The sequence below is a fragment of the Ceratotherium simum genome, chromosome 5 (assembly GCF_057802395.1).
Source record: "Ceratotherium simum simum isolate JZ-2026a chromosome 5, ASM5780239v1, whole genome shotgun sequence".
In the NCBI taxonomy this organism is placed as follows: domain Eukaryota; kingdom Metazoa; phylum Chordata; class Mammalia; order Perissodactyla; family Rhinocerotidae; genus Ceratotherium; species Ceratotherium simum.
The window spans coordinates 30,271,646-30,296,570 of NC_141904.1; the positions used below are offsets into that span (position 1 = coordinate 30,271,646).

Sequence of the window (24,925 nt, forward strand, 5' to 3'; positions counted from 1 at the left end):
TATTGCTTACACTATTAACTTGCTTTGGAAGCCTGTCTTTATATAAAGGCACACTTCTGAACAATTAGCATTATATTTTTTTTTCTAAATTAAACTATTTCTTTCTTCACACTGTCCAAACCAATGTTTAATCATGCACTTCCAGTTTGCTCAGGTTGTAAAAACTGTTCTTTACAGCATGAACTTTCCACCCATTAACTTTCACCTAAGTGGCACTTGGGTGCTATTTGGTTAATTATATTTGGAGTTCAAAGTTTTGATTATGGCTCATTTATCAGATGTAATTTTTAAAAGGCATAAAATTAAATAATGGGCAGTACAGGTAAAGAAGATTTTCCCTAAATCATCAAGATTGATGGTCTTGTTTTTTATAAATATACTGGATGTTGATATAGTACACTTTGCTGTTGTGTGGTTAGGTTGTGTAAGCTCTAAGTGGTTAAGTTCAGGGAACATTTTGCCAACCTTGGGTCATTATAGGTTATAGGAACCAACTGCCCGGTCTGATGACTTTTGATTTTAAGATGTTATAAAGCTTAAGTAGTTTTGTTCTTTTATTCAGTCTCATTGCACTATTTAATGAGATCTGTGCTAAATGAAGCAAAAAGATACAACCCCTACCCTCATAGGGCTTACAATTGAGTGAGTGGACACATCAAAACCAAGTAAAAAGCAAATAAGTAGGGCCAGCCCCAGACATAGTGGTTAAGTTCACGCGGTCTGCTTCTTCAGCGGCCTGGGGTTTGCGGGTTTGGATCCCAGGCATGGACCTACGCACTACTTATCAAGCCATGCTGTGGCAGCGTCCCATATAAAAAGTAGAGGAAGATGGGCACAGATGTTAGCCTAGAGCCAATCTTCCTCAGCAAAAAGAGGAGGATTGGCAACAGATGTTAGCTCAGGGCTGATCTTCCTCACACACACACGCAAAAAAGGCAAATAAGTACAATTATCACAATTTGTAAAAAAAAAACCCTGGAGAATTAAAGACCTAGTGTCCTAAGAGAATGAGAGGAGCATGAAGGAGTAAATGATCTTATTTTCTTATTTTTTTATTGCTCATTATCGCTAATTTTAATTTTCTTCAATACAAATAAAAAATCAGCAATTGATTATGCAATAGATCAAAACTATTTACTTATATTCAGTTAAAATGATATGCTTCCTGAATCATTGAAATGATAGATTCCATAAAGGTCTGAATATATGAGTAGTCATAATCTAGACACTTAAAAGTTATATTTATAACTATAATTTATTGCTCCTAAATAATTCTTCTGATAATATAATATGTGGTCAATGCAGAAAACTTGCAAATTATCAAAAGATCCAAAAACTTTACCTATACAGTAGTCCCCCCTTATTCATGCGGCATGTGTTCCAAGACCCCCAATGGATACCTGATAGTACCAAACCTTGTACATATGTGCTATGGTTTGTCCTATATGTACATACCTATGATAAAGTTTAATTTATAAATTAGGCACAGGAAGAGATTAATAACAATAACTAATAATAAAATAGAACAACTATAACAATATACTGTGTAAAAGTTATGTGAATTGTGGTCTCTCTTTCTCTCAAAATATCCTGATGTTCTATACTCACCCTTCTTCTTGTGATGATGTGAGATGATACAATGCTCACGTGGTGAGATGAAGTGACGTGAATGACGCTGGCATTGTGACATAAAGTTAGGCTACTATTGACCTTCTGACAATATGTCAGAAGGAGGATAATTTGCTTCCACACCGCAATTGACCGCAGGTAACTGAAACCGCAGAAAGCGAAACCATAGATAAGGGAGGACTACTGTAATTCCTTCACCAAGAGGTAACCAGTGTTAATATTTTGGCAGGTGTCCTCCCAGTCACTTTCTGTGTTTAAATATTTATACATATGCATTTTTACAAGAAATAGAATCCTACTATATACATTATTTAATAGCCATTTTCTACTTTTTAGAATGAACATTTCCCCATGATCTTTTATATTGTTTTACACTATAATTTTAATGGCTGCATAGTACTTAATTACATTGTTGCATCTCAGTTGCATTAAGCAAGCCACTATTTATGTACATTTAAGTTGTTTCCAGTTTTTCACTTTTATAAATAGTGGGATGCCTGTCTATTTCCTTATTTTTAATTGTTTCCTCAGGGCACACTACTAAGAGTGGAATTGCTGGTTAAACTCATGAGGCTATGGATATATGATTAAAAATATACCCAGAAAAGACCACACTGATGTATACTTGTACTAGCTAGAAACGTGTCCACTCCCTCCATATGTCACTTTTACTAGGTACTTGTTTTAATTTTTGTCATTTCAGCAGTCACAAAATGACTACAAAAAAAGTGTTCTATACTTTATATTTGATGTGAAACTTGAATATATATTTAATGGTATTTTAAGATTTGTAATGTTGTTTTTAAAATAAAACTAGAAACAAAATCAAATTTAGAGGAAATGGACACTTCTAGGATATGAGCATTCTGAAAACAAAGTTCAAGGTGATGCTCTTTACAAAATGAGAACGCCAATAATCTAATGGGAACACCAAAAAAAAGTCCTATTTAGAGAAAACCAACAAACTTGAAATCAAGGTAGAGAATCTTTGTCTCCAAGAATCAGAGTTTGCTGTAATCTCTGATGAGAAAATTTATTTTTAGATTGAGTTAAGGAAATATGGTAATATCTTAGAATTCCTATGATATTCTCTTGAAATTGAAAATTTTAAATTGTAAGCTCCCCTGCATACGTCTTTCCCTATGACTGGTAGTTATCAAAATTAAATGATACTAAGAAATTGAGTGGTTTTGCTAAACACGGTGGCAGAGTGTTATAATTAAAAGGAATTCGAAAGATTGTCTAACTCAGCTCTTCATTTTACAGATAAAATAGAATACTGCAGAGATGAAGTGACTTGTCCAAGGACCATACCTGGTGAGTAAATTTGAACAATAAGCAAGTATTAAAATATTAAATATTTAGGTAACTTAAATATTAAAATATTTAAAATATCATGAAAGTTTCCCATAATCTAATGCCTCAAGTATAACCACAGTTTGGCATATGAACTGCAAAAGTATTTTTTTAGACATATACATAGAAGCAAATGTTAACAGTTTTTCCAAAAATGGAATCATACTATACATAAAAATTCTTCTGCAAATTGTTCTTTAACATTTATCTTGTATAGATAGTCTTACTTTTTCTCAGTTAACTTGTAAATTGAATAGAGCAGAGACTGGCAAACCTTTTCTGTAAAGGGCCAGAGAGCAAACATTTTAGGCTTTATGGACCCTACAGTCTCTGTCATAAGTATTCAGCTTGACTGTTCTGGTGCAAAAGCAGCCGCAGACAATGTGTAAACAGGTGCATGTGACAGTGTTCCAATAAAACTTTATTTATAAAAACAGGCAGCAGGCAATATTTGTGCCACAGGTCATAGTTTCCTGATTTCTAGAATACAGAAGGAAAAAAAGGTTAAGTCTTATTAGAAAACCATGATGTTTGAGGAGGAAGCATGATGAATATCCTGGGTATAGAGAGAAGGGAACTGGGTTTGAGTTTGCATTTTTAGATGTGACCTTGGGTGAGGCAGGTAGGCTCAGTGGCCTCATGAGTAACGTGTGGGTACTAATACCCAGCTTGCAGGGTTATTTTGAAAACTAAATAAAGTAAGTTATGTAATTCTTCTGTTAGTACATGAGAAAATTCACTTTCCCTTGAGATGGGGATAAATGCAGAATTTTTGTACTCATGTAGATGAAACATTTGAACAAGGAAGAATTGGCCAAATTTACTGTTATTTCAACAAGTCAAAGACTTGTATCATGTAGATCCTCTTAAAAGCCATGTTTTCAAACTATTGGCAAAAGATTGGGTAAACATGACTATACCAGAATGGTCCTAAGATTTTCTGAGAAAGTATTAACATGCTTGGCATGGAACTTTTGCAATAAAGGAAACACTATACTTTAATTCATAGTGATTTAAGAAGATGGAAGATTTTTGAGAGGGGAAATCTAATTACAGTGAAAATAAAATTTCATTTACTCATCATTTCCTTCATTATTCATTATTTTTTACTGGGAAGATAAGTATGCACAAGGAATAGCAAAGAAAAACATATTAAAGTGTACTAGGAAAAAATAAGGAATTAATGTAATGCTACTTAACTATAAATTTCTTATATTATAATCATATTTGAATTTAATCTTCACGTGAACCTATTGGGTAAGTTCAACTGGTTATTTTAAAACAGAATTCCTATAACAGTTCCAAATAACTTTATTGCTTTGTCTAATTCATTTGGAATTTAATGTATTTTTTATGACTTTGTAACTTTGTTTTCTTCTCTGCATGGTGTAGTTATACATTCAGTTGAATACTTTAACATTTGAATACAACTTTCTTCTGTTTTATCGTTGCTTTTCCTTAGTTCAGAGCTAGCTTTAATTCAAATTTAAATGTAAACTGAAATAATTCTATTAATTTATTGTTGCAGTTTAACACCACAATATTGATCCCTTTAATTTTATATTCTGGAGAGCAAAGCATTTCATACTAATTAAATATTATTAATAATGACTGTGGCATACAATTTAGAGAAAAAAAGTTAAGTGATTCAAGTTGATATAATGTTCATTTGTGAAAATAAGTATGTGAATATAGTCAAGACATTTTTTGAAACTGAAGAACTTGCCCGACCCAATGTGGCAGTACATATTCTAACAAAGCTTAATTAAAACATTTTGGCATTGGCTTACAAATAAAGAAAGAGATCAGTGAAACAGAAAAGAGAGTCTAGAAAGAAATCTAAATACAGGGATTTAATGTAAGAAATCTAAATACAGGGATTTAATATAGGATAAAAGTGGCATTTCAACTTATTAGGAAAATAATTGTAGAGTCAAGAAGTAGCAAAGAGAAAAAAGAACAACATAAAAATATAAAATATCCTTATGGCAAAAGACAGAGATAGCAAAGCATTTTTGTAAACAAAAAATGGAACATGTACATGTAGACACATCCATGAGAATAGTAAAAACAATTCCATGGGAAAATAAACAAATGATATGAACTGGATATTCTCAAAAGAAACATCAATGACCAATAAACAAAATGAAAAAAGTGTCAACTGTAGCTTGATAACATCCAGCAATGGTGAGGCCATAAGGAAATCTGTACTCTCTTACACTGTATGGGGGGAAGTGAAGTGAAGTAACTTTTCTTGGCATGAAATTGTCCAATATCTATTAAAATTCCAATTATAGGAATCCTATGACCCAACTTCCTAACTTCCCAGAAAATATGAGATTAAGTTCATAAGATACATGTTCAAGATGTTCATTTTGCTTGTTTGTAATAGGAAAAAAATAAAAGACTGGGTAAATAAATCATGGTACCTCAATATAATGAAATAATCTATAGTTTTTATTAAAATGCACTAAATCTATGTCAGACGACATGGAAATATGTTAACGGTAAGTGAGAAATGCAGGTTCTGTGCATAGCATAATCTTGTTTTTGTTAGAGATAAAACACTACAGTTTTAACAATCCTTGTCTCTGGGTGTGTAATTGGAGGACTGTGTGGGTTACCTATTTTGTTTTCTATTATTTTTAATACGTGTTCTGATTATATGTGCTTTTGACTTTTTATATCTTTCAAATGAAATATATAACTCAACATATAAACACGGAAACTAACAGAAGAGTGAAATTAGAATAATAAAAATAATAGACACAGGGATCTATTTTATTCTTGAGCTACCTAAGTGCAAAATTATGTTTTGATATATAACTTCAAAATGAAGTATTCATCAAAATGCCCATCTTCAGGAAAATCCACTCCTAGGTATACACTCAGGAAAAATGAAAATATATGTCCACACAAAACTTGTGTACACATGTTTATAGCAGCATTATTCATAATAGACAAAAAATGGAAACAACCCAGATGTCCATCAACTGATGAATGGATAAATAAAATGTTGTATATCCATACAATGGACCATTATTGTAACAAAAAGAAATGAAGTACCAATACATGCTATAACCTAGATAAACCTTGAAAATACGTTAATGTGAAAATTATGTTAAGTGAAAGAAGCCAGTCACCAAAAAAAACGCATACTGTATAATTCCATTTATATGAAATATCTAGAATGTAAATGTAGAGACAGAAAGTAGATTATTGATTGCCTAGGGTTGGGGCTGGGAGGGGTAAGATAAGGAGTTACTGCTAATGGGTATAGGGTTCCTTTTTGGGGAGATGAAAGTATTCTAAAATTAGGTCATGGTGATGGTTGCACAACTCTGTGAATATACTAGAACCATTGAATTGTATACTTTAAATAGGTGAATTTTATGGTATGTGAATTATATCTCAATAAAGATATTTAAAATATATATACTTTAAAAACTACAAATGAGGAAACTCAGGACATGGAATTTATGGAGTCCATGGAAGTTTTCTTTGGCTTTTCAGACAACAACAAGACAAGAGCTGTGTAAATTAGGACAATTTCTGAGATCGTATCTTAGAGATAAAGAGTAATAAAGATTGTCGAGTCTGAAAATTTAACACATCCTTCTAATAGTCACAGAAGTTTTCCCAGCAAATGGGATCCATACCAGTGGGGCTACCAGTGATGATTTAATTCATATTATATCCTATAGTGAGGAAGTTATTTTATTCTCCCTTCAATTCTCCTCCAAAACTTCTGATTCTCTTGGTAAGAGAGGCTATTGATGGTCTTCCATCTTCTATAATTCTTTTTAAGAAAGAGAGACCAGTCCAAGACTCAGAGCTATCCTTAGGCCATGCCATCTAACCAGGACTCAATTACATTATTTTGTTTCCATCCCTTTTATTTTTACAATTTATCTTCTATTTGAGGTAAATGAAGCTGATTTATCACTTTAGCAGTGTTATAATTTGTCCGTCTTAAACACATTTATTCAAGTAAAAAACAAAAAGTGTGCTGACTTACATAAACGTAACAAGAATGGAAGTTGTTTGTCAACAAGGCAAAATTAATGCTGGTAGAATCTGAATAACTGAAGTTTCAGGAGTAACTTAAAGATTAACTCCAAGATCATAAAATCTTGGAGCTTACAGGGATTGGTAGACCATTTAGTTCAAGACACTTGGTTTGCAAATGAGGAAACATGGACCCTGGGAGGTTAGGCCTTGCACAGAGTCACCTTTTCAGACTCAGCTTCAAGATAAGAGAAGCATTGCTAACTCTCTTTACCTCTTTCAGAAGGTGTTGTTTGGGTGAGAATCAGAATTAACAACTCCTCTCTGATTTAGCGAGACTCAATTAGGGAAGACTGTGATTACCAAATGCCAAATTACAATTATCTCCCCATTTCTGGTTGCAGTTGGGTGTTCTTGAGCTTTTGTCGGAGGCAGCCAGAGAGCTAGACAGAGGGGATTATGAAAAGGCAGGAGGAGAGGAGGGGTAGAACTATCTTGCCTTTCTGTAGATGCCAAAGCTAATTTCAATGATCGCTTTAGTGATAAAACGATAACCAAGATTAAAGCAAGCAGGCATCCACTTTAGGATATGAGAGCTGGAATTTTAGATTTCATTATAAGATTGCCATTTCAACAAAATAGTAATATAATAGCAATGGATTTCCATTTTTTCTCCATTTCTGTTGAAATATTATCTCATAAATATACTTTGATACAAAAGAGATCTCTCAATTTCATGAGAGCTCGAGCTCTATTTTATTCTTATGCTGACTTATCCCCAAAATATCTTTTTGATGTACAGCTTCAATATTCTTGCCAATGTCTGTGACATCAGCAATCAAAAAAGGCATTATTTTTAGGTTTTTTTCACATACTGTTTAAGTTATCCAAAAAAGGGCTCTTGCTTAGTACTCACTGAAACATCCTTAGTATTAGCAAGGGATTTTTATGGCTAATATGCTAGCTAATTGTTGCAAGAGAGGAAAAAAATAAAGCATCCGTGAAAGGAGGCAACTTTACCCAGTGTTAATTTAAAATGTAGGTAAGGAATATTGGAAGGGAACTAACACCTTTACATATTAGTATATGATACTATTAAGTTTCTATTATACTAGAAGAAGTTTTCTCAAATTGTATTTTAGTTCTGAGACCACATAGCTAGAAATTGGCACAGCACTTCCATATGAGTCAGCCTTCCCAGGCCTCAGAAATGTTTCACCCACTGAGGCTGTTCCTTACAAATGTAGGGATCAAATGTCATGATGAGTGAGGTTCATTTAGTTAAAGAACATAAGGAAAGCATAAATTGGTTAAGTACACTTGGTGTTAAGTACCATTCTAGAACTTGATTTTTTTTCAGTGTCTGGAGTCCTATATTATCGTGAAGTCTTTTTTATTATTTGAGTTATTAAAACCCCTTACAAAGAACCTGAGATTCACCTGGTTTGCATATAATTTCTTTCTACATCAAATAGTGCTTTAGTGAAACTTTAGCTCTCTGAAATACTGACATTAAAGAACTAATTATTGGGTTAATATGCCTTTCCTCTAGACAGTCCATTTTAAAAGGGAGGTGAATATGTTTTGATATTCAGAGAATGATGTTAAACTACTGCAATAAAATAACTGAATCTTTGAAGTACACAAGCAGCACTCACTACAGTGTTGATAGCATTGTACTGATTTAAGCGTTAGAGAAGTATTTTCACTAGATGTGCCACATATTCTAGTGAAGTTTTCAGTTGCTATACTCATGATTATTTAACAACCATGATCAAGATATAGATATGAACATGATTTTTCCACCCAAAGCATGACCAGAATTCATGGCTACTTTCTTTATCACAGTGGGTAGAGACTAAATGTCCCTCAAATAAATATGTAGTTAGGTAACATTTGGTACCATATCTGAAGACATAGGATGTGAATGCCCCACACTAACCCAGCTCACAAGAGCCAAACATATGAAGAATAATGTCAAAGGGCTGACTTATGGATGGAAGGCATTGATGACCATTGGCTCTGACCCTGGAGGAGGAGAAGGAAGCCTTTGTTTTCTGGCACACCTCATGGTTTTAACACTTTGATAGCCCTTGAGATTGCTCTATAGAATCACTCTCTTTTACCAATAAAGAAAAGATTTTTTAAAAGGAAAAAATTGGTACTGTTTTCCCCTATGATCCATTAACTAGTACAGAAATCTGCCTGTCCCGCCCCCACCCCCCCAAGCAGAATGCAAAGGAGAGGAAGTCAGTGCCAGCATATTAAATAAACAGATTTTTTCTGAGTAACCCAAGCTTCCCTTATTACTGTGATGTCCCAAGAAGCTGCTGCCTTTTCATTTTGATGTGAGAGACATAATTTTCCTGTTGTTTCCCAAGGCTGTCAGATAACAGACAAATTGCCTTTGATAAAACATGCTTTCAATTTCTCCAATGTAATATTCCATTTTCATTTTCATAAGGGGTTGTTTATTTTGATGGCTTGAATTGGTTGACTAGGATGTCAGTGTCTAGTACTCATCAGTAAAGATTGTAGTCTGAGTTATAATTCAGGAGAGCGTATGTTACTATCAAAATTATTATCTACAAGTGCTTTTCTGTGTTTAATTCTTGAAAATCAGGAGTGACATGCCATTTGAATAAATAATTTCTTTTTGTCCTATTCTTCCCTAAAAGTTACTTAGAAACAAAGGCAATTTGATCAATGCTGTTCATTGAAGAAAAACCTGTTGTCTACCTCCTGGAATTCCAACTCCTAGAATTCCTGCTGGTAGTTCATGTTCCTCTTTTTCATTTCACTACTCTGACTCTGTTTGTGTTTGTGTGTGTGTGTATACACACACACATACCTTTCTCTCTTGCCCTATCAGTACATAAAGCAGACCTGAAAAAAACCTTAATTAAAAAAATTCCCCAATTATAAAAATTCCCCAATTATAAAAGTAGTACATATACATTGTAGAAAATTCTGATAATACAATAATAAAACAGAAAAAAATAAAAGAATCATCTGTGTTAAATCCCATGTAGACTTGTCCTCTTTTTATTTAAACTTTTCCTAATTAAGAGATTATCTTGGTGGTGAACATGATGTAATCTATGCAGAAATAGAAGTACAATGATGTACACCTGAAATTTTTACAATGTTATAAACCAATGTTACTGCAATAAACAAAAAATTAAAAAAAAAAAAAAAGAGATTATCATCTGAAAAGTTGTTCTACTAATTAGCTATCTTAGATCACCTGTCCAGTCATGTATTCACTGTGTTGAGGCAAAGTGACCCAGCAGCCCAGTATGTGGAGTGATGCCGGGCATTGTCCCCCAAAGCCCTGCCTCAGCTCCAGTCAACAGCTGAGCAAATGGTGAACCCCGACCACATGCCAGACATCATGCTAAACACTGAGGACACACAGCTGAATAGTACCAAGAGGCTAACTGGCAGATAAAGACCGACATTCATTGAGGAAGTACCCCAGCAAGGGTGTGGTTGACCTTGAACAGGCACCTGGGAGAGGCAAACGTTCCACATAGATTGTAGAGGGAGAAGCCTGCCTCGAGAGACAATTTGAGTGTCCTTGGTATATTTAATAAGGTAATTGAAGCCAGAGGTTGATACTGCCTAAGAGTATGGAGATGAGAAGTGAGCACAGGATCAAACCTCAGAGAAATCCTGACATTTAATGGTTAGCCAGAGGAGATGAGCTTGCAAAAGAGAGTGAAAAGTAACAGAAATGGTTAGAAAACCAGAGAATGTGGCATGCAGTAGGCACAAGAAGAAAATGTTTTAAGGTGGAGGAAGTGGTCCATTGGGTCAAATGTTATTTGTTATTAATAAGGTCTGGAAGATATTCATTAGGTTTTGCAACATAAATGTGATTGGTGACACTGACAAGAGCTGTTTTATGATACGATATAGGAAGGAAACCAGACAGAAGTGGATGCAGAAGTTTTGGCAACATCTCTAAATGCCTTTTATCACTTTTTAACATTTAATGTAATTATTTGATGTATAGCTCTGATGTTTCCATTATTTAAAATGTGAGTTCCTGATGTGCATTGATGATATCTTATCTCTGATAACCCTAGTCATAGCAGCATACCTACCCTATAAAAAGTGTTCAATAAATATTTGAATGATAAATAAATCTTCCTTTACAAACATGCTTCTCCTTCTATGCTTCCATTTCCATTTCCTTCTCCTCTTCGATTCCTTCCTTATCCTTGCTTCCTGCATTTGATAGGTTGCCAGGTGATATCAATTCTTCTGCAACATCTCTCTGTGTCAAAATTCTTGGCTAGGGACAAATTAACTCCTCTTCCTCCAGGAAATTAAATCTTCAGTTAAGAATTAAAGTTTAACGTTCATAAAGTCCCTCCCCCTAGAGAGTGTGTGTGTCCCCTCCCTCCCCACTTCTTCCCTCTTAATGCCGCTTCCTTCCTCTCCATCGTTTCTCGCATCTTTGCCTTTTTCTAAGAATTCAAGTGACATTTTAACCTAGAACATACAAGTTGTAGAAGTAGGGAAGAATCACTAATCATCACATTTGCCCTATGAAACATAACTTGAGGAGAAAAAATAAAATGACATGAAAACTAAGAACAAATATTGAAGAAGTAAAATCTAGGGAACACTTAGCTTAAATTAAAAGGCTCAAATTACTGAATGATGAAGATTCTGTGAGTTTCCCCAACTTCTCTTTTGGTTAATGACAGCAAGAGAAAATTAACAAGTTAGAAAATGGGGTATTAATTATTGCTCTCTTTGTTTTGTCCGTGATGACGTTTTAATCCTTAGATGCCCCTAAAAGGACTTGACTGAGTTTATATGTCCTGTGGTGCAGTCGTCCCTCAGCACAGAGCACTGCCTGGGCTGCTGAAGGATGAATCTGGTTGAGGCAAGAAGCACTATCTATATTGGCGGCCTCGTCTATAATGGCAGCCCGCCTTTACCTCCTGTAATAAGGAGTGGCTTATCTTCAGGATGGCCAATTCTTTATAGTTAGTATCAGAAATGAGCCTATCAATCAGCCACATGAGACTTTTAAAGGGGCACGAGGACCATAAACTTTATGAAAAAGGCTAAAGATTGCATTCAGCCCTCAAGCAGATACACAATTACCCTAAACCTAGTTCAGGGCAGGGAGACTAAATCTTCTTTAAACAAACAAACAAACAGAAGTGAAGACCCCTACACTCGTCATAGCTTCTAGAATCTAAGAGATAGGAGATAGCAGTTGTCAAACAGGTCTTTTATAGCCATGAAAAGAAAATAAGAAGGGCAAGGAAGGAGGGAAAAAAACGATAGAGAGAAAGGAAAACAAGCAATTAGGCTGGAATGGGAAGGGGAAAAAAAGACTGGAGAGAGATTTTTTGGGAGTCTGTAAATACTTGCCTGCTTATAAGATAAACTCATTGATATTGAGGGGACTTGAAAAATCCCATTGATTTATTCACTGTAGGCAGAAGTTAGAGAAAATCTCATTTTCATGAGCTTTCCTTCCTATCACTCAGTTCCCTGGTGACACAGAAAGTAAACCTTTTCTAAGGGCTTTCTCAGACAGTTTGACATTTTGCTGAATTAACTGGCATATATTGCACCAAATTTATATGCTGCATCTTTCCATCCAAGCAAGGAATGATTTTATATTGAATAGAGTTCTTAGGGCATTAAGAGAACTCTGGAAACCTCTCAGAGTGATCTTGCTTCTGAAGTCTGCCTGTCTGCCTTAAATCCCCCCATGTCTCACTGCCTATTGCCTGGATATAAACTTTGAGGGCATTCTAAATATCAGTGGGATTGTTCTGTGACACCTAAATCTGTCCCCTGAGGCTCCCTGTGTATACGCCGTCTTAAAGTTTTATCTGGCAAATTTCAAGAACATCTGAAATGTTTGGTAAAAGGTGTTAGGAGGGGAAGTTAGATGAATAGGGCATCATTTTGCCAGGACAACTGAGTCTGTTTTGATCATTTAGGGGCAAGTATTTCCTATATAAATAGTGAGCCACAAAATGAACGAACATTTTGTGGTGTGGCCTCCATTTAGGAAGCCCATGCCACCCAACTACTGACATGAATGATTCGGCGAGGCAGAGGTGTGACCATAGTTTTCAACGGCTGCTGGAACAAAGTTTCAAAAACTGGGTGGTTTAAAATAACAGAAATTTATCATCTCACAGTTCCGGAGTCTAGAAGTCTGAAATCAAGGTGTTAGCAGGGCCACGCAGAAACCTGTAGGGGAGAATCCTTCCTTGCCTCTTCCTAGCATCTGATTGTTTGCTGGCAACCTTTGGCGTTCCTTGGCATGTGGCCACATAAGTCCAGTCTCTGTCTTGACCATCACATGCTGCTCTCCCTGTGTCTTCTTATGAAACACCAGTCATATTGGATTAGGGGCCCATCCTATTCCACTATGATCTCAATTTAACTAATTACATCTGCAACAACCCTTTTTCCAAATAAGGTCACATTTGAGAGTAGGACTTCAAAATCTTTTCTTTCTTTTTTGAAGGATGGGGAAACAATTTAACGAATAACAGTAGGAAATGTTTTCTGAAGTCTTGGTTGAATAGACTTAAAGACACTTTTCCAATTCAATTCAACGTTTAACAAAAAATCATTGGTATCAAAGACTGAGCTAGGTGCTCTTTGAGTTACAGAGGATGAGCAGAATAAGATGCCCCCCATACCTTCCAGGTACCTACAGGTAGCTGAATATAACACTATCACCTTATAAAAGATCTTTCAGATAGAGATATAATTATATAAAAATTTTAGTATTTACAACATACAGGATACAGTGGTGATTAGTAATAGTAGTAACTAATATTTATATAGCACAAAAATATTTGCCAGGCACAATTCTAAGTGCTATATATTCATTTAACCCTCACGAGAGTCTTATGTGGTAAGTGCAAGGCAGGTCAAGCCTTTTTCTTACGGAACTTAATCCCTGAAGTTTGGTTTTTTTTAGTCCCCGTGGGCCTGAATTGTTTCACCTGTGGAATGAGATAAAATGAACGCCATGGTCATTTCCTACATTACATTCCAATGCACTAATACTGCTGTCTCTATTGCCTGGTTGCTGTAGTTTTGAGAAGATGCTCAAAGGGTTTTAGCACTTAAAACGTAGCTGGAATGGATTTCACTCAAGATCTTCCTTTGCCCTGGGCTGCTGAGTTGACATTTACCAGACTGAGTCCACCATGTTTGTTTGAAGTCTTGAGTGTCACCAACAGAAACAAGTGCAGGGCCGGCCCCGTGGCTTAGCGGTTAAGTGTGCACGCTCCACTGCTGGCGGTCCGGGTTCGGATCCCGGGCACGCACCGCTTCTCCCGCCATGCTGAGGCCGCGTCCCACATACAGCAACTAGAGGGATGTGCAGCTATGACATACAACTATCTACTGGGGCTTTGGGGGGAAAATAAATAAATAAATAAAATCTTAAAAAAAAAAAAAGAAAGAAACAAGTGCAAAATGGAGTCACTAAAATATAAGAATTATGACCATTGGAAAGTAACCTCCACGCCAGCTAGAATTTTTATTTGTTCACTGCTATTTCTGCAGTACCCAGAAGAGTAGCTGCCCATTAGGAGGTGCTCAATAAATATTTGTAGAATGAATGGGCGACAATAATTAGCAGACAATTCAGACCCGAAGCTTGAATCATGCCAGGGAAAGCAGAGGGTGTTCCTGGCTTTTGATAGTCACAAACAATATATTTTAGCTATAAAATTAAAAATGTATATCATGCTACTTTGGATACACCAATTTAAGACTTTACTGAAGCAAAACCACACTAGAAAGTGAAGCAATATGCCTTGCCCTCCTCACCTAAAGCAACCCCTGCTGTTCCAGGTGCCTTGTCTGACCTGAGTGGTTGGTTTGTGTGAGGGGCATTCCTGCTTTAAACGCCTTCATGCCAAAGGAGAAAAACAACGGGAAGCTCCTTTGCAACTTTAGTTCTTTCACCTCCTGTCCAGACCATAGGGTTACATCCTTTTTGGTGACAATATAATCAGTTGACTTAAAGGGATAATAATAATGACTTATGAGATGCTGACGTCTAACATGATTAAGAAAGTAAAAAGTGCAAATTGGAAAATATTTAGAGAAAAAACTCTGATCTTAAAGTATACAGAGAGGCATTGCTGAAATTCAGTTTTTAGCCTGAGGTGATGAATAATAAAGTAAATGGTGGGACATTTATGGTAAAAAACAAACCAAAAAAAACTTCCGGAAGATGCTTGGGAGCCAGCAACATGATATCTGGAATGCTTTTGGAATCTCCTCTTTTCGAGGTAAATCATGCTGTGAGTGACATACGCTATTTGGAAAATACACGTGAAGCACAAACAGAACGGTGTCTTACCTTTGCCCTATGGATGCTGTCCTCTTGAAAAATTCTTATTTCTGTGTTGACCTTTCCTTCTAGAAGGCTGCCTGATGGTTATATGCCAAATGTCCCTTGTGGTTTTCTGAGCTTTTCCAATGCCGCCCACTGCCTCAAAACTTTGCAAACTAAAATATGTTTAATTTTAAAACTTAGAAAAAGTTACTTTCATTAAGTAAGATGTTTTTAATCACACAACTGGGCAGTTTAGCATATCACCTCAGAAGAATAAGCGTGCTATTTTTGAAAAGGGAAAATAAGGACCCATTCTGGAGAGCCAAGAGCTTCCTTATGAAGGCAGTCTGCTGTGTAGACCCAGTGATATGTGTCGGTAAATGAGAGAGTTCAGTCTGGAACCCATGGTCCAGCAGAACAGCCAGTCATTGGATTGTGAGCCTAAAAAGATCTGAAATATGAAATAAGGAATGATCCTCTTCAGAAGTAAGGATTCATTTCTGGGGAGCATAAGTGAACCACCTCATCGTGATAACGTTTTGTAGCATCCCAAGATTCCCATATTATTTTAAGAGGACTGTGGATTTGCATATGCAAAAAATGGGGCAAATACCATTTTGGAGGCCAAGATGCTGATACAGACACCTTCTTATTGTTTCTTTGACATTCAGCAGGCATAGAAATTACTTCTAGTAGCTAAAAAGGCAGTTTCATTTTATACTGATCTTTCTTTTTCCTGCCATTTGAATCCGGGCATTTCTTTCTCCTAAAAGAGCAGTAGGGACAACTGAATGATTAAGATACTCCAGGACAAGAATTCCAAAGTCAAATATCTGCAGGAACCAGGCAAGTGATATACAAGTCTGAAATGATCTGGGAGTAATATGAAGGGAGTGCCTTCGTATAATGAAGCAGAGAAAGTACGCGCATCATAAAGGGCTAGCAGAACTGACGCTAGGTGAGACTGTGGGCCCAGTGTTGCCAGAATGTGCTGACATTTCTCTCTCCCCTGTGTGTGTGTGATCACTCAAGTTTAAAATACCATGCAGGTCATCAGTTTGTAATCTCTCCCTTAGAAGTTTGTCTCCCTCAGAACAGTAGTTCCGAAAGAGAGGAAAAGCCACTCAGAATAGGTTCCATGGTCATAACAGTTTGAAAAACACTGGGTTAAACAGAGTTAATTGGGTTTCTTTACAGTAGGGCTTCTCAGAACCTTAAATGTGTTACTTACAAAGTGCACCTCCAAGGGTAATCTCAGGGTACAAAGCATTTCCCAAACTCATCTGACCCTTGGACCCCCTTTCTGTGGATACTTCATCAAAGTACTTTGGAAGACCATGTGGTAATTTACTTTGCAATAAATAATATGAGTGTAATTCCTGTAAGTGAAAATCCAAGGGGAATAGTAGATGTTGAAAACAAACAAATAGCCTGACTAAAATAAGGATGCCTGTAATTGACCTTGACAAGTTAGAAACCATGATTTCAATGCATTGAGTAGAAGTGGAAAAAAATTCTGATTTTTTTTTTATCAGCTATCTTGTGAATTAGGCTTTCTTATTATTCATGGAGTGTTTGGATTTTCTAGTTTTAAATTGAGAGTGAGACTAGAGATGATAAGGGAAGCCTATTCTATAAAATAATCTATTTCTCAGTACATGACAAAATCTTGACTTTCAATATTCATTCAACAAGTATTTCTCATGTACCTCCTATGTGGCAGGTAACATGCCAGGCACTGAGTCGAGTCTGGAATTACATTACTGGTCTAGCTAATGCCAATTCTAACCTAAACCCAGGTATCAAAGTAAAGTGTATGTTTTCAAGTTATAATTTTTTTTTTTTTTTTTTTTTGGCTAAGGAAGTTTTGTCCTGAGCTAACATCTGTTGCCAATCTTCCTCTTTTTTTTTTAATGTGAGCCACTGCCACAGCATGGCCACTGACAAACGAGTGGTGTGGTTCCACACCCAGGAACTGAACCCCAGGCTGCCAAAGTGGAGTGCATCAAACTTTAACCACTAGACCATCGGGGCTGGCCTTTCCAGTCATAATTTATCACAATGGAAAACTGCTAACACAAAAAGGAATAGTGTTTCCTTTCCATAAGGGTTTTTCTGACATTTTGAAAAGGAATAGCTTGGTCCACACCATTTACCAAATCATAATATAACCTAACTTGAGTTGTAGTTACAAGGGTAGCAAAAAATAGTATTTACTTCCCCATCAGATGCTGAAAATCAGAACAATAGGAGTTTGTTCGTTTTAGCTTGGACGATTGCTACTGACAATTAGGAAGACCACTGCTATTTCCTGTTCACCCCTAGGAATTCTCCACTTCTCTGTTCATGCTGCTGTTCTTTGTTCTTCCTCAGTGTCATTCTGAACCTCCAAATATTTATAAATATTGAAGCCTGAATCACATGCCACATCTCTATAAAATCATCATTTACCCTTCCAACCAGTAGTAAATTATTTTCCCTTTGAAGCCCACCACCCATATCTGTAACTTTCTTGTGGCTGTTATTGCTTTCTCCCTCATATAAGAAATATTAATTCAATAATTTATTCAATAAATGTATATTAAGGGCTCATTGAGTGTGCTGTACTACTGACAACTGGAGATGAAGTAGACACCGAGATAAACATGGTGCTTGCCAGCCTTACATTTGTAACCTGGTATATATTTGAATATGTCTTTCCTCTGCTTAATTTAAGCTATAGGATCATCAAGTCTAGGATCCAAACTCATATATATGGAATGCAGTGGCTTGTACATATTTGCCAAATAGTTTACTAAGTATGGGCTTGATTTTCCCCATATTCCTCAATCTTAGCCCCTAATCCTATAGTTTGATGAGGCTTCAGCAAAGAAGGTTCATTTTCCTGAAAATGAAATGCCAATGCCATTTTGAAATACTGTAGACTCCGTCTCTTTATTGCTCCAATTTCAACTCCATTTACAGGTAAAAACCTCCTCTGTTCTTAGCCAGAGGGCACAGAGAGTGTATTATACAGTCTAAGATGCAGATGCGGGTTCCTCCAAGAATTCAGCAAGTGCCTGCCACTTGACAAGAAAATTACAGCTCAATTAGAGTGTATCTACTTGTGTATTGTCCTCGAGTTAGTTGAGCTTCTTTTCCCATGCAGATCCAGCTCTCCTCTCCTACACCCCATCTTTCTCCATTAATGAAATTGTCCTTCAATCTCTGTTTATCCTTTAGCCAACAAACTAGTTTCAGTGGCAGCGTTATGGTTACAGCCCACAGAAACCTTTTCTGTGCAGTAATTTAGCTGTCAGTCTGGAAGTGGTAATGCAGCAGAAAGATGGATGCTGAGCCTGGGGCATGCCTGAGCAGACACCCTGCTTGTCCCTACTTGGATGTGCACTTATTAAAGTAGATAGGAAAAATGTTTGCCCCAATTTCTCTTGGCCATTACTGCATTATAGCTAGGGAAAAAATATTTTTACGGGAACTCTGCTAATTGCTAAGATCCCTCTAAAAGAGGATGGGAATAGAGGCTGGCAATCATTTAGTGAGAGAATTGTCCTCAAATAAAAACAACTGAAAAAGCAAATAACTATGACATTTATTGCAGAATCCCCTGATACAATATTATATCAACATGCTGTTTTGGAGTTATTTGGCAGGGGAGAGAAAGTATGAACTTGGGAGCTTCCTGTAGAAGCGCTGGTATGCAAAATGATAATTTCAGGTCCATCCACTGACTGATGACCACAAGCAATCAACACATTTATGAATTACCTCTCTTGACACTTTGGTTTGTAGACCAATAAGCTGTTTGTTTGATTGTGCCATTAGATGTCTGAAAGAGGGTGCTGGAAAACTCAGTCAACATCTGGTCATCAAAGTAAATTTTTAAAAATTAATTCAGATATAGTTTATTGCTCTATATTCTCAACAAACTTTATTAGGATGAGTCTATTTAAGGATTTAAGCCCTCGGTTAAATTAACAAACCTATAAACTGAACACTACACTCGGTAGCATCCACAGAAGCAGTTAATTTTTTACTTTGGGAGCATTATATATGCCTTATACATATAATGGCAATTACTAGCATTCTGTCGCTATTTTAGATGTGAATTGCCCACATTTCGTTTTCTTCCCTTGAGCCCTCAAGTAAACACCAAACTTTACTCTGTCCTAAAATATCCCAAGTGTGTTTTCCATGAAACTCCTCCCTGCTGAGATGTTTAGTGAACAGATAACTCCATGCTCAAGTTGGTTTGAAAAGTTTTCTCATTGTATTTCCATTTTAAAGAGTCACCCTGAACATTTGTATAATAACGTTTTGAGGAGATCTTGCAATAAATTAAAACTTTTAAGGTTATTTTAAATTTTTTTTTATAAAATAAAGTGTTTCCAAAACCTACTTAACCGCTGAAGTCTTTGTTCAAATCAGATCAATTAATATGTAGAAGAACAAGAAATCCTCAGTCTACTTTGGGAAATGTGAAGGTACCTTATAAACCACAGTGCTTCCCATGAGACAAAGGTTTTGAGGGTGGGATTTCCAAGAAAAATCTGGTCCAGTATGATCGGAGCCGTAGATATGGACATCGTGGTAACCAAGAGCATTAGATCTTTTCTTTGCTTTTCCCAGTCTTTCAGATCTTTGTGTGGAAAAAGAGCAATTTCTCTTGGAGTCATTTACCATGTGTTATCTAGAGTGAGCCAGCTCTACTTTGGTCCTCCCCATGTGATCAATCTGAATATTGATAATTAATGTGCTTCTCAAGTAGAATGTGTTTTTCTGTCTTCTTAAACTATTCCTTATAAACCAAATGGATTGGAGCAACATTTTTTTTATAGTTCTATTAATCCAGGTATAATGTACACATAGTAAAATGCACAGACAGATCTTAGCTATAGAATTCATGAGTTTTGACACATGCATGCATGTATGCAAACAATGTCCCTATCAAGATATATTTCCATCCCTCCAGAAAGTGTTCTCAGTTTGATCAATCTCTTCCCCTCCCTATTCTAAGTAAATCTGTGTTCTGGTTTCTATTATCATAGGTCAATTTTGTTCTAAAGCATTACATAAAAGAACTTACCATTTTGTATCTAGCTTAGTATAATGTTTTTTAAATTCATCCATGTTGTTCTATGTTTCAGTAGTTTGTTCCTTTTTGCCACTGAAGAGTATTTCATTGTATGAATATACCTCAATTTGTTTATCTATTCTTCTTTGGTGGACGGACATTTGCTTATCAAGAGTTGGAAGTTTTATGAATAAAACTGCTATGAACATTTTTATACAAACTTTTGTAGATACATCTGTCTATCTCTGTTGAGTGAATATCTAAGAGTGGAATTGCTGTATCATACAGCATATGTATATTTAACTTTATAAGAAATCGCCCAACATTATTAACAAATGGTTTTACCGTTTTGCAATACTCCCCAGCAATGAGAGTTTTAGTTGCTCCATATTCTCACCATTGTATGGTATTCTCAGTCTCTTAAATTGTAGCCGTGTTTTGGATATAAAACAATGTTTAATTGTAATTTTAATTTGAATATCCTTGATAACTAATGAAGTTGACTATTTTTTCATGTGCTTATTATTCATATTTCTTCCTTTGTGAAATTTTAAAAGGTCAAGTGTATGACCTTTTAAAAATTACATTGTTTGTTATTGAGTTTATATATTCTAGTTACAAATACTTCATTATATGTATACATACATACATATTATGTATATACATTTTCTTGACTATTTTTTGATAAAAGAAATTTTTAAATCTAATGAACTCCAGTTTAATTTTTTCTTTAATGGTTAATGCTTTCTATATTCAAAGAAATCTTTGCTTACCCAAAGGTTATAAATGTATTCTCTTGTGTTATTTTCTAGAACATGTAAGATTTTATCTTTTATATTAGTTTCTTTAATTCACCTTAAATTAATTTTTGCATAATGTGAAAATGAGATCCTCAGTTCATTATCAATCTTATAAATATTTAGTTTTTATAACACTGTTTGATGAATGGACTGTCCTTTCCTCATTAAATTATTTTGGCTTTTTAGTCAGAAATCAATTGACCATTTAAATGTGGTTCTTCCTCTGAATTTCCTATTCTTTTTTTGATATATTTGTCCCCTTTTAGAACAATAGCACATTGCCTTGATTAGTGTAAATTTAAAGTAAAATCAAGTAGTGCAAGTCCTACAACTTTGTGTTTCTTTTGCATAATTATTTTGGTTATTCTATGTCCTTTGCGTTTCCACATAAATTTTAGAACCAGCTTGTCAATCTCTACAAAAAAAACCCTGATGGGATTTTGATTAGAATTGTGTTGAATCCATAGATCAATTTGGAGAGACCTGATGTCTTGACAGTATTGAGTTTTATGATCCATGAACATGGTATATCTCTATTTATTTAAATTTTTTAAAACTTGTCTCACAATACTTTGTAATTTTCAGTGTACAGATCTTATACATATTTCATTAAATTTATCTTTGTGTTTCATGTTTTTTAAATATTATTGTTAATGGTATTATATTTTTATCTCAACTTCTAATTGTTCATTCCTAATAGTTGGAAATAAATTTGATTTTTGTATATTGTATCCTTCTACCTTGCTAAATTCACTTATACTTTTTTAAAAAATATCTTAGGATTTTCTACTGACACATCGCTTTTTGTATTGTCTTTGAAAAAAGACAGTTTACCTTTTCCTTTTCAAACTATATGCTTATTTCTTTTTAATGCTTTATTGTGCCAGATAAGACCTCTAGTACAATGTTGACTAGAAGTACTGGAAGTGGACATTCTTACCTTTTTCTCAGTCTTGGGAGAAAAGCACTTAGTCATTTAACACTAAGTATTATGCTAACTGCTGTTTATCATAGATTCCTTTTATCCAAATTAAAAAATTCCCCTCAATTCCTACTCCGCTGAGAATTGCTATCAAAAATGTGCATTGAATTTTGGCAAATGCTTTCTCTTTATCTACTGAGATGATCATATATTTCTTCTCCTTTATTCTGTTAATGTGGTGAGTTACATCGATTGATTGATTTTTTTAATGGATTGCTAAGCTTTATTCTAGGATAAAACCAAAATTAGTCATGATGTAGAATCGTTTTATATATTGCTGGACTCGATTTGCTAAAGTTTTGTTAAGAATTTGCGTGACTATGTTCATGAGGGATATTGGTCTTTAAATTTCTTTTCTGGTAATGTCCTTGTTTAGTTTTCTTAACAGGATTATCTTGGCCTCATATGAGTTGTAAAATGCACAAGATTGTGCAACCATCACCACTATCTATTTCCAATTCTTTTTCATCACCACAAGCAGAAACTCTGTAACCATTAATTAATGACTCCCCACCCTTGCCTCCCCCAAAACCTGGTAATCACTAATGTATTTTCTTTTTGGTTGAATTGTAGATATTTCGTATAAGTGGAATCATACAATATTTGACAGTCCCCAACTTACAATGGTTTGACTTCCAATTTTTCAACTTTACAATGGTGCAAAAGCAATACCCATTCAGTAGAAACTGTACTTTGAATTTTGAATCTTAGTCTTTTCCCAGGCTAGCAGTATAACACTCTCCCGTGATGCTGGGCAGCAGCAGAAAGCTGCAGCTCCCTGTCAGCCAGGTTGGATCACGAGAATACACTTACCACCATTCTGTACCCATACAACCATTCTTTTGTTCACTTTCAGTACAACATTCAATAAATTACACGAGATATTCAACACTTAATTATAAAATAGGCTTTGCGTTAGATGACTTTGCCCAACCATAGGCAAATACTAGTGTTCTGAGCACGTTTAAGGTAGGCTGGGCTAAGCTATGATGTTGGGTAGGTTAGGTGTATTAAATGCATTTTTGACATGATATTTCCAACTTACGAAGGGGTTATTGAGACATAACCCCATACGATGGGGTTGTTGAGGCATGACCTCATTGTAAGTCAAGAAAGATCTGTACTTTTGGGTCTGGTTTATTTCACTTAGCATAATAGTTTCAAGGTACATCCAGGTTTGATGATTAGTAGCATGTATCGAAAGTTCATTCTTTTTCATTGATGGATAATAGTCTATTGTATGTATATACTACATTTGTTATCCATTCATCTGTTTTTTTTTTTTTTTTTTTTTTTTTTTTTTTAAAGATTTTATTTATTTTTTCCCCCCAAAGCCCCAGTAGATAGCTGTATGTCACAGCTGCACATCCTTCTAGTTGCTGTATGTGGGACCCGGCCTCAGGATGGACGGAGAAGTGGTGCCTCGGTGCGCACCCGGGATCCGAACCCGGGCCATCAGCATCGGAGCGCGCGCACTCAACCACCAAGCCACGGGGCCGGCCCTCCATTCATCTGTTAATGAATACTTGAGATGTTTCCACTTTTTTGGCTATTGTGAATAACGCTGCAATGAACATTGGTATAGAAATATCTGTTCCTGCCCTCTCTTTCAATTCTTTTCTGTATATACCCATAAGTAGGATTGCTGGGTTATATGGTAATTTTATGTTTAGCTTTTTGAGGACCTGCCAAACTGTTTCCCATAGAGACTGCACCATTTTGCACACCCTTTAGCAAAGTATGAGAGTTACAATTTCTTCGCATCCTCACCGACACTTGCTATTTTTTGTTGTTTTAATATAGCGATCCTAGTAGGTGTAAAGTCATATCTCATTGTGGTTTTGATTTGCATTTTCCGAAAGGCTAATGATGTTGAACATCTTTTCATGTGCTGATTGGCCATTTGTATACCTTCCTTAGGGAAGTATCTATTCAAGCCATTTGTCCATTTTTTAATTGGGCTGTTTGTACTTTTGTTGTTGAGTTGTAGGAGTTCTTTTTATGTATTCTGTATATTAAACCGGTAGCAGATAGATGATCTGAAAATATTTTATAGCTTATTTTTTCACTTTATTGATAATGTCTTTTAATGCACAAAATTTTTAATATTGATGAAGTCAGCTGCTCATGCTTGGTGCTATTCAATTTTATTAAGTTTTGGATTTTTTTTTAAGCTTTTGATTGTGTTGATGTTTCTGTGTTTTGTTTGTCTTCTATTTCATTGATTTCTGATCTGATCTCTCTTATCTTTATTATTTCCTTCCTTCTACTTACTATAGATTTGATTTGCCTTTCTTTTTCTAGCTTCTTATGATGGAAGCTTACCTCATTAGACCAATTTTCCTCTGAGCACTGCCTTAGCTGCGTCTCACAAGTTTTGATATATTTTATTATAATTCAGCTCAAAATATTTTTAAATTTTCTGTGTTATTTTCTTTGATTCATGACTCGCTGATAAATACATTATTCAATTTCCAGGTATTTGTGGTTTCCATGTATCTTTTTGTTATTGATTTCTTATTTAATTCATGTTCAGAGAACATACTCTATATAATATTTGATGTTCAAAATTTATAAAGACTTTGCTTTATGGCCCAGCATATAATATCTTGGTGATGTTTCGTGTGCTTTTGAAAAGAATATGTATTTTGTAGTTCAGAGGTATAGTGCTTTTTTTTTTTTTTTTAACGTTTATGGTATCAGTTTTATTTGTTATTTTTTCTTTTTGT

The 24,925-nt window shown here is 35.3% G+C and overlaps 1 protein-coding gene across 8 annotated transcripts in view; it reads left to right on the forward strand.

Moving 5' to 3' along the window:
• RARB (retinoic acid receptor beta) overlaps nucleotides 1-24,925 on the forward strand; it is a 704,914-nt gene that overhangs the window by 218,960 nt on the left and 461,029 nt on the right. For all 8 annotated transcript variants that reach the window (XM_087430628.1, XM_087430624.1, XM_087430626.1 and 5 more), the window contains one exon: nucleotides 2,896-2,946. The gene's annotated coding sequence lies outside the window, so the exon portion shown is untranslated. The remainder of the gene's footprint in view (nucleotides 1-2,895; nucleotides 2,947-24,925) is intronic.